Source organism: Phalacrocorax aristotelis, chromosome 6 (genome assembly GCF_949628215.1).
Source record: "Phalacrocorax aristotelis chromosome 6, bGulAri2.1, whole genome shotgun sequence".
Lineage (NCBI taxonomy): Eukaryota > Metazoa > Chordata > Aves > Suliformes > Phalacrocoracidae > Phalacrocorax > Phalacrocorax aristotelis.
The window spans coordinates 20053880-20068184 of NC_134281.1; the positions used below are offsets into that span (position 1 = coordinate 20053880).

Here is a 14305-nt window from a genome sequence, read left to right on the forward strand (position 1 = left end):
GAGAAGAGTGGAGGGAACAGCAGGTGAAAGGTTTAGGAACAACATAATATCCTGGAGTAATGCATTAACAGTTGTCTTTATTGGTGCTTCTCAGTCCAAAGGGGACGTTTAAGCAGCTTGAAGGCTGTGCAAACCATCTGTGATAGCAGTAAATCACAATGCAGAGGCCAAACCTGAGCTAGCACACCCCTCACCAACCCCACAGCTGGAAATGCTGAGCCTCTAAAACTGCCCAGATGCAAATGGGATGTGTTTGCATGATTTGCACCCTACCAGCAACAACTCACCTTGGCAGGAGGACCTGCTGGTTCTCCAGCAACATAGCTATGCTGCCTGCAGACCAGAGCAGGAGAGTGCATGCAGTGCAGTGCAGTCTGGTGCCTTTGCACCTGGATCATCTGCTGCAGAGAAAACATCTGCATTGAGCTCTCCATCCCTGCTCCTAGGTCTTCCTGGGGAGAAAAGTCACATCTGCAGTGGGCCATTTGTGGTGTTTCCTGCTCAGAAATATTAGGAATTTGATAATGCTGTTTTCTAGCTGCAACTGCTGGAGGAATTTAAATAGAATTCATGAATCTGGCAGCTACACAAGCCTTTGTGTGAATTTACTCACATAAAGAGAAGGTGTCAGGCAGACATTGAATAAGATGTCTCAACCACATTCATCCTTTAACTTGATGTTTACCTGCCTTTCAGCTGTACCTGAGCCCTTCACCTTGCACAGGATTGGAGATCCTCTGTTCAGATGGGAGATGCACACACTGATAGTCAAAGAGGCCAAGAAAATAGCATGTAAAAAAGTGAGCAATAATATTTGCATCCTGTCCAGCCTACATTTATGGATAATGTGTTTCAGCTCCCTAAATTCCTTGTGAACACTTCCTGACTTGCAGTTCCAAACTGTAGTTCAGAGGTGCTGCCTAGTAAGGAATTGCTGCCTTTGTTTTGTGGGATAGAGATGTATGGAGTAATTCCTATATATATCCTGTAGTGACTTGTGCATTAATATGTGGATTAAGGATAAGTTCTAGCCATGATAAAATTAGACCTGTGCTGAATTTGACACATTTTTATAAAGCCTTTCAAAAACCTCAGATGAAAAATATGTAGAAAGCCAGTTGCTATAAATAACTGTGGTATGTCGCTATATTTCTATTTATCTTTCCATTGCAGTGAGAGCTATGGTGCGGATGAAGTTTCAAAGCTTGTTTCCTATCTGCCCCATCTTTATGTCCATACCTGTGACCTACAGCATTAGCAACCTATTCTCAAAGTCCAGAGAAATGTTCGCATACTGCAATAAGTCATGTTGCAGAGATGCTCAAACCAGAGCTAATCTGAGCTCCTGTGTCTATTCATATATGGTCATGGTGATACCAGCTTGGGTGCCAAGAGCAGCATAGCTCTCTGTGGGACTCAGTGTCCCTAGGCTCATAAAACCATGGCTGGTGCCTGATGAGTGCCTTCCCATTCAGCCCCATGTGTGCCTTCTGAGGTAGCCTTCCACTTCTGAGTGGGACAGTAAAGAGAACAGGTGGGATTGAATGGGTTCATCTTGTATATCCCAGTGGTATATCCACTCACACTTTTTAGGAAATAAAAGTATGTCTCTCCCAACCTCGCAGTGCTCTATGTCCTTGTAACGTTGGGTTTAATTTCAGAACCTCGGTGCAGCAGGAAGGTAGGTTGTTTTACAAGTTATTACAGTACAGAGAGGGCAACTGGAGCTCTACAAATAAAGAGTATGTGCTCAGTGTCCTTGGCCTTACTTCCACCACTTCAGTGTGCTAATCACTGCTAATGGGTTTGCAGAGCGAATAGCAATTCCTGTCACATGGTGAATTATGAGTCATTTTTAGCCCCCTAGCTCACAGTGAAAAGTGTGTGTAAAACTGTCATCTTACCACTTTTCCAGGCATTGATCCATAACCTGAGACGCTCCTTTGACAAGGTGTAAGGTGCAGGCCAGGTGTAGGTCTTATGTCCTTTACAGACACCACAGAAATTTCATCGTTACCATTGTGTGGTTCCCTGAACAATATTTCTAGCTGATCCTGTGCCTAGCATCTTGCCTCCTGGGTTTTCTGTGTTTCATGGAATTTGCCCGTAGAGCAAAGTGGTGGATGTTGGTTGGTTTTGGGTTTGGTTTTTTTTTCTTTTTAATAAAACGTGTTCAATTAGCTTCCTTAGAAAAAAAACTCCCTCCGTGCTCTGATTGGGTGTCTGGCAGAGGAGGGACTGCTGTCAGCATGTCTGAGTTCCTGGAAGAGCTGAAGTGCAATGAAAATGACCCCAGGGAGCAATGGGCTTTCCACAGAAACACAACAGTCTCGGGGAAAGCTGACTGAGACTGGATGGGTTTAAGAGCTCATTTAGTTTCCTTTCTGCAGCCTGACAGAGAAATGGAGGGAGTGACAGTGCTGCACACAGCTTCAATCACATCTTTCAGCAGTAGGGTCTTAATGCTTCCTGCACCATCCTGCACTGGCCTATCCTTCTGTGCTTTTTCTGTGTGCTGGGAACACTGCGGGTACTGTCAGCATCTTTCTGATTCCTGGACACCCAAAAGCTCAGCAGATAACTTGTCTGCTCCTTATTTACCCTACAGATTTTAAATTCTAGATCATGTTCCCATTTACATGATGTTTTCCTTCACCTTTCGCTATTCTACATGTACTGTACTTGCCTCTTGCCTTCTAAAGAAAAAAATATGAATTGCAGATTTCATAGCTATGATTTGGTCTTTTCTTTGGCTTGTAATTCTGGGCTTATCTGGTGACAGGGTCTGTTCTCACCTGCTTGGATCATTGTCATCCCACAGATATTCTAATATTTACAGCCACTTCAAGTTTGCATCTTCTTTTTTCTGGACCAAATGCCTTTTGCCTAGTGTTTGAGAGCATTCAGGGAAGAAGGGAAAAATACCACCTCTGTCCTTATAGCAGAGGCCTAAGGGAATGAACATTAACTGAAAAAATCTGCCTATGATACAATCTGGAAATAAGACAGCAGTGGAAAGGAAAGATCTGGAAGTTGCTTTCCAGCTTGCTTGCTTTTGAGTGCAGAGAGCAGCGTTCTCTGGGTGCAGCCCAGAGCAAGCAGAGGAAGGTGCTCATGCTTTGATGCTCTCCGACTGAAACTGCTGTACAGGAAAATGTATGCACCTGCTTTGCATGAGAGCAGTCTTGATTGCTGTGTGTTGCACAGCAGGAAGACAGCAAATGTTTGGAGCCTACAGCTTCAAATACCTTGAGTTCAGGAACTTGTCTTTATCAAGAACTCAGAGTGCTCTAAGCCAGTGCATGGACTTATAGTGTGCTTACTGCTCTCTGTGTACTCACAGTGTCTTCCAAGAGGTCGGTTTTATATAACTTACTAACTCACGGAAGTGATATAATTACCTCGTGTCTGAAACTGAGGCCAGAACCGTGGGGGACTTGGGGTACTCTGACAGTGCAGGATTATGCCATCCTCCTGCAGGTTCTGCCAGGCTCTGAGCATGGCAAACTTGCCCTGAAAAGTAACCAACTCAGGGTTCATTCCCACTCCTGTCGTCTAGGGTGAGCACCATCTCAGACTGCAAGCTCTGTTGGCACCAAGATCTAAACTGCTTTTTTGCCTGCACAGGTGGTTCTTCAAAGTTTAAGTAGAAGAAAGAGGCATGCTGCTGTTGGTGTTATGCTTGATCTGTGGATGGATCCTGCTTAACCAGCAGTAAATATAATTCTGCTTCTTGGCTCGTGAAAAGTCAGAAATGGCTCTGCTTTCGTTTCCCACCCTAGGCTGCCTGAGCAGCCCAGTAACATGGGTTTCCCTCACTGGCTCCTTCATTCCCATATCAAAGCCTTTTCTTAGGCTGTCTGTAGTCACTGCTGCACGTAGTGGGTGTGACACCCCTCTCACACATACTTCCATAGCTTGGGTGACTTAAGTGGGAGCTGCACCACATTTACCGTGATGGGAGAGGAGAATCAAGTCCAAAGTATTGTGCATCGGTTGCAAAATGTTGCTGCACCATATGGTAGAGGCAAAAAGTACTTTTCCAAGCAGGGGGAGTTGAGTACAGTTGAAAAATTTGCTTTCCAAGCTCCTTTGGTCTGCTTTGGAGACTCAAAAAAGTTAAGTATACACCTAACAAAAGTGCCTGAAGTTTAACAGCACAGGGAAATGAAACTAATCAGATATGGTATATAAAGACAGCAGGAGGGAAATGCTCTTTTGTACTTGGTTTCTTTCCAAGCAAATAATCTTAGTCATTTGCTGTCAAGCAAACACAGGGTGGAATAGGTGTTTGTCATAAGGAGGGTGTAGCTAGACATAACTAGTAACAGAATTCAACTTTCCATTAAAAGCTTTTTAGCTGATGTGAGGAGTCAAACTTATTCAGGTATTCTAACATTACACTGCTCCTGCTAAATCAGAGTGAGTTTCCAAAGAGCAACTGTGATTCATCAGTCAGCAGTGAGCTACCCACCACCACGATGGGAAGAGATGGGCTGTCTTCAGCACTCTGTCAAGCAGAGTGCTTGTGGTTGTGCAAGAGCAATAAAAATACAGGGTGCGAGCTGTCGGACGAGAGGTCAAATCAGAGTGTTTTCCATTTGAGAGGGAAAGGACCACGGTAAGACCTTATATGGTTAGGAGCCCAAGACAGCTTTAGTTCCTGAGCTTATAAAGCCAGGCTTAGAAATGTGGGGTTTTTTTTCTCTGCATGGGGATATGTGGTTGATTGCCCTATGTACTAGAGAAAAGATTTAGTTAAGTCACTTGTGCTTTCCTATATTGTCCTACCAGTCTGGTGGATTGTCTCTTCTCTGGCAGTGCTGGGGAGAAGGGAGGTTGGGCCGCTTACAAATAGTTCTCTCTAGGATTTGAGGCAGCGTTGCAGAGGGCAAGAAAGTCACCTTTGTACAGAACAGCTTTGGGCCTGACTTACTTTTTGTAAAGGTTACTTGTATCGGTTTGACCTCAGCAGAGGCGGTAGCACAGAGAACCAACCCCTTTGTGCGCTGGCTGTAATAATTTCTCCAGAATTGTTGCTGAGGTTGTTTGTAAATTGCACTGCAGGAGACTCTTCAGGCTCGGGTAGAGCTGCATTAATTTTGGTGACAGGCTTTTTGCCCATTGTTCATAAAGGGCATTCCCATTGTGGCAGTTCCCAGCCGGGCGCGTGGCCCGGGGCTCTGCGCGAGGATTCAAGCTGAGGTTTTAGGTCAGAGAAGGACGTCTGGGAAACTTGAGCTTAATTTGGTCCCCTGCACCCCTCACCTGCAGACCTCCCCAGGACACCATGGGCAGCCCTTCTCTTTACGCCACCACATGGAAATCTACTGACCAAGCATGAAGTGTTGATGTAGTCCTGTGTCATACCTGGGGATAAAAGAATTATTTTAACACATCCGCTGTTCTTGGATTGTTCAAAGGATTTTGAATAAGGTGCAAAGGACTCTTTTTAGCTTAAGATAGCAAAAAGAACTGCCTGATAACTAGAATAACTGGTTTAAGTGAACACGGCTATAGTCTGTCTGTTTTGAATTTGACATTGAAGAAACAACCTGCTTTCTGCAGGGAGAGCTGTCATTTTAAAACGGAAGTTAAATTGTTACTTGGTAACTGTGTAGGGTTTGAAATACCTTTAATAGTCCCCCTTTGTCCTTAGCTGCTGAATTCTGTAATTGCCTTTGTGTGTCTCAAGGTCAGGCTGGTCACCACCAATAATTTTGTATTGCTCAGATATTTTCTGATGAGGTGGAAGCAAATCACCAGTACAGGGAACAGAAAGAAAGAATGACACGAAAACTCTGCTCATCCAGGCACTTCTGTCAAGTACCATGTAGGAGATGTACCTGCAGTTCTTGTGTCCTCAGCCTTTTAGTTCCTGTCTCCCTACTGGAGGCCACGGGGAGGATGCACAAAGCCCTAAAATCTCTCTGCTTCAGAGGAACAAAAGAGGAAACTTCCTTTATCTACCAGTTTTCCTTATCTTCCCTGAACATGCTCAAGAAATAAAAATAGTTGATTGTGTTCATAGATTTAAATAATCCAATTTTAAAAAATATTATCCAGAGACTTTTCTATGCTGATTGCTGATGTTTTTGCTATTTTGCTATACTGATTCCATTGCTTTAACTATTTATAGGTTTGCTAGTATCCGTGTACCGCCATCCTTTTCCTTGCTGCTGTTAGAAAGTTTCACAGCCGTGATTCTTTCAGGATAGGGGGTAAGTTAAAAGATTTTTGTCCATGGAGTAAGACTTCAGAATGTGCTTCTTGTTGATTTTTAATGGAGTCATCTCAGCATGCAGGCTGATCCTGAAGTTTAGAAACTGGGGCTGGAAGCTGAAGCTGAAGAGAGCCTATGTGAACAATATTTGATCACTAGCATTCTTCACACAAACACACACTCACGAACACACATGTATGATTTTGAGGGTGTCTTCCGCAGTAATGGGCTGGGATCTTTCTTTGCCAATGGTTCCAAGAGGGATGAATGCCTTAATGACAGAGATGGTAAAGGGTCTGATTTTACCCCTTTTCCTTTGGTTGATACCATAACATATAAATCTCATTCTACTTTATCTCTCTTTGCATCAAAAAGCCATCTCTACAAGGCAAAAGATACATAAACAACCAGTGTTCCCTGACATAATTTGAAGTGCTTCCTTTTGTAGGCTTTAATCATCAATTGCCTCTAAACCAGCACTGCTGTACTGATTATATGAGCCATAGGAAGGCTGGAGATCAAGGGTAAAAAAAAAAAAGTCATTTTTATTTTGGTTTCCTGAGATATTGTCTTTTGAAGCTCCTGTCTTACAACACAAACATAGTTGGAAGAGCTAGTCATAGGGAATAGTTATATCTCTGTAGCTGGTCAAGGTAAACCCTATGAGGAGTGTTGACCTCAGCTAGCTATGTCATGCAGTATTTGTTGGGTCATTACATGAGATAGCTGGCTACCTAGAATCCACCAGTGCCTGTAACATGTTCCCTTTTCATTGTCATTTGTTTTGTGAATAACTGCAGAGAATTTTGAGAGTTTTCCTTTATGCTCCTGTAAGAATTAAAATGTTATGTATAGAGATCACTCTAGGATATACAGCATTTTCTGTAAGCCTTTGGGGTTTTAATTCCACCTAAGGCTGAAGAAGTGTGTTGGCTGCTGCTACTGCTGGGGGAATAGGAAAGGATAATTGAGAAACAACTTCATCGACAGTTATCTGTTTCTCTTAACTCAAGCTTAGGAAGACAATGTTTCTTTTGCCTCACAGGAAAAGGATTGTCCTTGGTTTAAGAAGCACTTTGGCAGAAGTACTGCTCTTCCATCAGCTAATTCCTCTAAGAAGAGCTGAGACAAAGGAGTGATAACAGGCCAAAAGGAAAACACAAAATAAACTGCAAAATGAACATACAAAGTCTTCTGCTTGTTGCCTCCTGCAAAGGGATTAAAAAGCATAAGCAAGATAATATATTTATTTTTATTGTTTATTAGTCAAGTAGGACTGGATTGATAACATGCAGCAGGGGTTACCTTAATGTGTTATAGAATGGACTGTCTTTCTGAATTCACCTCTCTTCACGTCCAAAACTAAGTGGAGTGTTTCCTCTTCCAGTAATTGTGATGGACCTTCCCTTTGAAACCATGATTTATATGAAGAAGTAATACCAACATGATGTTCAAGGCATATTTTCTGTCAAAATTTGCTAAGGCACTTGAAAGTTTGTAAGCAACAGAAGCCAGCATGTGACATTTTCACTTGCTACACCAGTGTCACACTGTGACTTCACAATAGCGTGACTTATTTTGGTTTTGGCTGTGTGCCTGATTTGCACTGTTTTGTGGTATAAAGGCTCATTTTTTCAGGCAAGATAGGCTATGTTATACAGCCAGCCAGGCGAGAGCTCAGGGACGTAAAAAATAATAGTCTTTAGTACCTTCTTCACGCAGCAGACCTGAGCAAGAGGGACCCACACACTAGGGAGTGTGCAGATCTGGCCTCCTTCCTGCCTGAAGCACAGATTGGCAAGGCACAATGGAATTCTTCCCTTAACCCAGAGCCAAGCTAGAAGGTTATATGCAGCCTGGGGATGTGCGAGTATGTCAGACGGAAAATGCTGTGGATGAAGAGAGGCGGACTGAATCAAGTAACAGGAAGCTGTAGGAGTGGCATACTAGTCTGTTTTCTGTTACCCAAGTGGTCTACATTGAAAGTGGAAAGTGCAGCTATTCACTTGGTAACAGACCAACCAAAGTGTTTCCCCACCACCTTAATGACCAAACTCTTCCTCCCAGCTAGTTTTCAGTATCCTGAGGCACCGAGTTTGTTATGACATTGGCACACCCTTACTTGGAACTGCAGTTTGTGAATACCCCTGTGTCAGCAGCCTGGCAGGTCACACTAACCTGGCTCCTCACTCTGAAGGACTTGACCAGCAAGAAGAGGTTCTGCATGCATGGAAGCCTTCAATTGCCTGTATTCTTGGCAAGAAAAGACTAATACAGAGTCCCCATGTTGGCCCCGTATAGGGACCGTTCTGTCCCCAGCTGATCCACCTCATTTCAGCAGTCTTGCAGTGCCATTTTGTACATGTTCTTTCTGAAATGTTTCCCAGGGCCTCTCAGCCAATATGGCTTTCATTGCACAGTACTGGAGGGAAAGGAATTAGAGGGGTGAATTGCAAAGAGTCTTAGAAGAATGCAGGGAGTAGTCCAAAACCAAAGGCTTAGAAAAGAAGGAGGTATTTTCAGAAAGAGTTACAGAGATTTTCCAAAATGTTCCCTGGAAATAGTATTAGGTCATGTTTTAGGCTTTTTCAGATTTACATTTTAACCATAACAACACTTTCAGGCATGTGCAAACACATAGCATGTGCACTTCAACATATTTACAGGCTTGGAGGTAGTGTTTTGAACTCTGCCTCTGCAGTGTTTGGCAATGACTGCGATGACACTTGCATGATGGGAAGAATCATTGCCAAGTTGGGTAACTTCTGACAAGTATAAACACAGCTCTGCCTTCTGTAAGCTAGTTTGCTGTTCTGGGGAAGAGACAGTCCTGATATTGAAGAATATACAGTCTCTTTGATCAGCTGTTAAATCTGTCTGCTGGTTTGCATTGAGTAAGCCTATAAAGAACAAGCAGCAAGGGACAGTTGGATGGGGTGGGTGCCCCAAGAGCTTAGCACTGGGTCTTGCTCTCTCATTGTCGCAAACATAACTCAGATGTGTTTTCAGGAGTTGTCATCACTGAAAGCTCTGTCTTAGCCAATGTGAAACGAGTTTGCTGAGATCAGTCCAGGTTTGTTTGCTCAGTTTTCTCAGTTTTCCATGGACTAATGTTTACATCCCAAAGTGGCATTGCAGACATTCTGAGTGGCATGTTTGTAGGTAAATTCAAGTGAAGCCAGAACTTAACTGTACAATGCACAATGAGCTTTTCTTTTGCTTTTGATAAAGAAATGTCCAGGTTACGGTTTGTGCATGCTGGTGGGTCAGCATGTAAAGGAAGGTTTTTCTTGTATTAAGTAAGCTGAGCTTCAGTGTTATGGTTTCCTCTAAAGCCAAATTCATGTCAGAGTTACATCAGAGATAAAATCCTTGTCTGTAAAACCTGGACTATCAAGTGGACCAAATTCAGCCCTGAACTGAACTCCTATCACACTCAGTGGGAAACGAACTTGGATTTAGCCCATTTTGTTTTACAGGTTTCACAGGCAGGGCTGTTTTAGAAAGAGCAGCCCTTCTCTGGTGGCCACAGTTGGAAAAGTTGCAGCATATCCTCTAGATCAAGGCAATCACATGATGGAGTTACATAGACTGCCAGGCTGGAGGCCGAGCAACTCGAGTTCTGGCTGAGCTCTGTCACTGACTTTTGGTTGACCAGCTCTTACTTTGTCCTTCCATCTGGCATATTTATATCATGCGTTTTTGAGAAATACCGAGTCTCTGATTATATGTTTGGACAATCTAATGCTGCAGTAGCCAGTATTATTTCAAGTTTTTATTGTCACTGTAGTTGCATGGGAGTACCTTAGAGTAAATGCCTTTCCTGCCTGGATGGAGTGCTCTTAAAATAGCTGTTTTTACAAAAACTGACATTGTATTTATTTTTGCAACTCAAATCTGAGCTGCTGCAAAGTGCAGTTACAGTCCGTTGAGAAAGTAATAGCATCCAGGAGAATACCTGTGCCAATAAGGTCTGAAAAAGAGGAGCAAAAGGGTGAGAGTAGTTCCTATTTGCAAAAGGAAATCCTTTTCTGCAAATCTAGGTTGGTATGTCAGTATGGGAGCGGTTCTGACCAGATGCTTTCCTCGGCTGGGTCAGGCTGCTTTCTCTGGAGTCTAGTCTTTCCTATATTTAAATTATTCAAATGATGACTTTGCAAGAATGAAAGACCAACTGTATGTGGAGCTGACCTGTGGGACGCCTAGCCCAACAATGTGTCGCCAGCTGTGACCACTACCGCAGCTGATTAAAAGGAAATTGCAAGGACTAAGCCACCAATGATTTGCAATAGAATTTACTTTTGCACTGAATCTCATTTTTAATGAATATTAGCTAAAGTTCTGAAGCCATGTTATATTCCTTCCCCTTTCCAAATCGAAAAGCCCTCTGTGTAGGGCCTCATTATTATCTTGTCTGTTATGTGATTATGTAAAACCCAAACTGTATTTTACTTACAGGAATCCTTTTCATAGTTTTCTTGTGAAATTTATTGCCCACGCTAACAGTGAAGCAGTTAGAATGATTTTTCTTCTGTCTGTTCTACATTTTGCCTACCAGTAGCCTTTTTCTTTGAAGAATATGACCTTTTTTCAAGTTAAAGAAAAAAACGTTCATGCTAAAATTTGGAAGAGTATGTTTGTGCACACTCATCCACCTATATGATGTGAATACCAAAACCCTCTAATCTAATTTGATTCCTAGGCCCACTTTGTCATTTTTCTTTAAACTTGTTTTTTGATGTATAGTAGAGGTGATGATGGATGTCTGGTTGATGTTGCAGCATTTTGCCTGCTCCCGAAGGCCACTTGCCTTACTTGTTTGTGCAGTGTGTAGCAGAGGCCACACAATCATTGTGTTTCTCAGGAGGCATAAGTAGAAGGTCAAAACAGGGTTCATGTGAGGCAGCATTAGCCTCCAGATAAAACCATGCCTCCACCCGTTCCTATTCCTTGACACTCTGGCACCCATGATTATTTAAAAAAAAAAAATAGGCAGGACTGGGTGTGGGCAGAAAATAGACATGTCTCAAAAGAAATTAGTCTGAGTCTGAACGTATTATCAATGCATTTAGCATCTGCATAGCCCTCTTTATGCTACCGTGCTGTTAGGCAATACTGGCAGGACCTAGTTCCCTTGTACTCCCTCTTAAAAATTCAATGCTAGGTTGCTGTGAACAGAAAAAGGCAAAAGGATGAAGGTTTATGCCCAAGGACAGGGCAGGTATCTTTAAATAATATCTCATTTTTAGCTTTGGCTGGTTTGTTTTATAAGGAGCTGCCTAGTCTGGTTATTTCTTTCATTTTCTGCTGCGAATGAGGGGTGGGATTAACTGAAAATGAGATGTAGATGTTGTGACAATGCTGCTAGGAACTGAGTGTGTTGGAAGATGTTACTTGGCAGCCAGAGGTGCTCTGGCACATCTTTACTGCATGTTGCTTTATCCCATGCTCCAGACCTTTGGACTGCTGCTGAGTTCAGGGGTGGGGAAGAGGATAGTGCATTTCCATGAGGATTGCAAGTGTTCCAGTAGCATTAGGGAGAGACAGTGCTCTCCCTAAGGAGATTTGAACATGAGAACATGATTCAGCAGAGCAGAAGAGCCATATGTACGGTGTCCAGTTAATTTTCTTTTTCTTAATTTCATAGTTAGCAGGTAAGACTGACAATGGAATTTGGATTAGAAATGCTATGTAATAGGTTGATAGCTGGAAACACCTGCCCATGTCTGTCATAAGAGAATTAAATACACTCTGCTGATTCTCTTCATTTCTTGCTGGTTCACCTGGCTTGGGCTGAGGGAAGTTGTGCACTTGAGAGGATCTGGGGAAAGGAATAAGATTTCAGTAAGTTTGAGGGGATAGGAACATGTACACATGAACGGGTTATTTTTCCTTTGCATGTGTTGGTGTTTCAGAAGGCCGATTATTTAAGACAGAAAATGATACTGTATGTGCCTGACAAAGTGCAGGGTATTTCTGCTGTGGCAGTGAGCCATGGTAGCATGGTTTCAGTCATGGACTGGGATTTCTATTCCTGATCCTATGAATCTGCTTTTCAGACTCTTAGTGACGGCTCCGCATCCATGTTTCTATTTGTAGTCAGAAATTACAAAGCAAGAGAGAATCCAACCAAATTGTTGTTCATTGGCTCAGCAAACTATACAGGTGTCGCTGGGAGAGGTGTTACAGCTGTAATTCACTGATTTTAAAGGTCAGTCTGCTTTTCCACGAATGCTCAGGTTTCCAGAGATGAGGAACTCAGTTGTAAAAATCAGTTCAGTCTGCATGCAGCTTTGGCAGAGGAGTTCTCAGAACCCGAACCTGTTTGCTTTAACAAGATGTGCTGAAGATGCAGGAGTGGGAGTCGTTAAGGTAACAGCTGATGCAGTAAAACCATGTGTAATTGCATTTATGTATTGGCTTGACTCATGCCAATCATTTCTGCCTTCGGTCTGTGGAAAGGGAGCAGCAGGGTTTCCTATATGTAGCTACGGAGAGTTTAGCCTAGCTAAGAAGTTAAGAAATTATTTACTAATGCATCAGAAATGCCGCATCTTTCTTTTCACTATTTTCCAGGATTTGCAGTGTTCCCTTTTAAAGATGAATGCAGCTTTTCCCTCCTTTTGTTTTCATTTTTCCACTTACTTTGATTGTCTTTGGTTTCTACACTGTCTAGTTTGCTTTCCACATTTCCCGTAAAACCAAGAGGGACATGATTGGTTTTGTTTAACAACTTAAACTTGAGCAGATTATTCCATTGCCAACATTTCCTGGGTGATGTGGAATGGAAATCTACCCATGGACTCACATTGACGAGGTTGTGGAAACAATGTTTGCTAGTGAATGCCGGCCCCTTGACTGGCATAGAAAGGACAACACGTGCTTCATGAATACTTTAAAGCTGTATTTGGAACTTTGAAGCTGGTGGATACAGAAAGGGAGAATGACAGGGAGGAACTAGTTGGGCTTCTGTTTTTTTATGAGCATGTTTTATTCTTTCCAGTGGTTGAGTGCACACTATGACTTGCTTCTGACAGGCTGGGGGGACTGTGGCATGGGCACCTCTCCCGGGAAGTGAGTGCAAAGAGGCCACAGTGGAGTCATATGTCAGTAGTGGTGTTTCCTCAGTGTATTCCCTACATTTCACAGAGACAGGACAGATGGGGTGGCCTCTGACTCCCTCTGACACTGTAGGGCAGATCCAGCTCCTCAGTGGTTTTCCTGCCTGCTGTGTCTGGCATGTGAGGTGATGAGAAGGGGAAAGGGTGCAAGTCCAGACTGCAAATATGGGGAGACTGAGGTCCAGCGGCAGCAGGACATGAAGAAAAAGCTGGTGCTGTGAGTCTCGCATCTGAAGCATGACCTGCCTTTAATGAACTCGTCTTTCAACACTGCCATGAGCAGAATTTTACTTTGGGGCCAACCTGAAGCCTTCTGTGAACAAGCTGCCAAACTTTCATTTACATTCCATCTCCTTTCCCCTAGATTGTAATGGTGTCTATGGCACACAGAAGTAATAAAAAATAATTTCTGTGGTTTTCTTCATCATTAAAGAACATTTCTTAAGCCCTTGATAACTTCAGACTTGGGGCCTGCTGCTGCTCGTCAGTGTGCAGTAGAAACCAGGCCCACACAGATGATGATTTTGGTGTTAACTATCCAAATATCTGAAGGGCCTTTCTTTTTATTAAAGGTTTTTGTGTCTTGTTTGAAAAAAATGATCAAGTCTAGTATTCTTGGGGAGAATTTCTGTGAATAAGAAATTAATTAATCCATTCGGTTTTACCAAAGACTTCTACATCGAGTAATTTTAAAATATATTTAAAATGTTTATTTAAAATCCAAGTCAAATGGTTTTTAACAAACTGTCTCAAGATAGAAGAAACGGACTTTTTGGAGTAACTGTATTGTTTATTCTTTATATTGCAGTAGCACCTAGAGAACCCTATTGTGCTAGATGTGGAACAAACATGTAACAGAGATGGTCCCTGCCCATATGAGCTTACAGCCTCCAGCTTAGCCTCTGCATCATCCTGCTGGGGGATTAGCCAGGTGGTCATTCTTGTTACATGCTTCTGCCAT

The 14305-nt window shown here is 42.8% G+C and overlaps 1 long non-coding RNA gene across 1 annotated transcript; it reads left to right on the forward strand.

The window, feature by feature from the left end:
- Positions 1-693: 693 nt before the first annotated feature.
- LOC142058735 (uncharacterized) lies at positions 694-7407 on the forward strand. The gene is made up of 3 exons (XR_012661093.1): positions 694-800; positions 6140-6221; positions 7269-7407. It is a non-coding gene; the product is annotated as an uncharacterized LOC142058735 (long non-coding RNA).
- Positions 7408-14305: the final 6898 nt, after the last annotated feature.